This window comes from Urocitellus parryii, chromosome 3 (genome assembly GCF_045843805.1).
Source record: "Urocitellus parryii isolate mUroPar1 chromosome 3, mUroPar1.hap1, whole genome shotgun sequence".
In the NCBI taxonomy this organism is placed as follows: domain Eukaryota; kingdom Metazoa; phylum Chordata; class Mammalia; order Rodentia; family Sciuridae; genus Urocitellus; species Urocitellus parryii.
This window is the reverse complement of record NC_135533.1, coordinates 195,433,538-195,434,036: the sequence shown is the minus strand read 5'-3', so window position 1 is coordinate 195,434,036 and position 499 is coordinate 195,433,538.

The following is a 499-nucleotide window of genomic DNA, read 5'->3' as shown; positions in this document are numbered from 1 at the left end:
GAGAATCTCATCAAGATGTAGGTGTTGATTCGGGAGATATAGGGTGGTGCAAGAAGAATCTGGACCACAATAAGAAGAAAGGTTATAGCTCATTTGATCTGCACCCTAATGCTGCCCATGGAGCCCCATGGGCTCTCTTTATGGGCAGGAAAGCCGAGGCTCCATGAGTTCCTGAAGCTTCCCTGAAGAGCCCCTTTAAGGAGAGCTGAACTGGGCTGACTGCAAGGTCCTGTTTCCTGCCCTCCTCTCTGTGGGAGTAAATGGCCTGGTCCCAATCATCCCCCTTTCTCCAGGTCTGCCCCGGGTTCCAGCCCTCCAGGTTTATAGATTCAGAGCCTCCTGAGATTGGCTGGTCTCCAGGCTGGAGCTTCTGAGCTTGCTTGCTGCAGCATCTAAAGATAGTCTACCTCACAGGAAACCAGACACTATTGGCTAACTTTGCAAATAAAGATGCCCTCAGAGAGAGGGAAAGGGAAATACTGGCCCCTGGCAGAGTCTA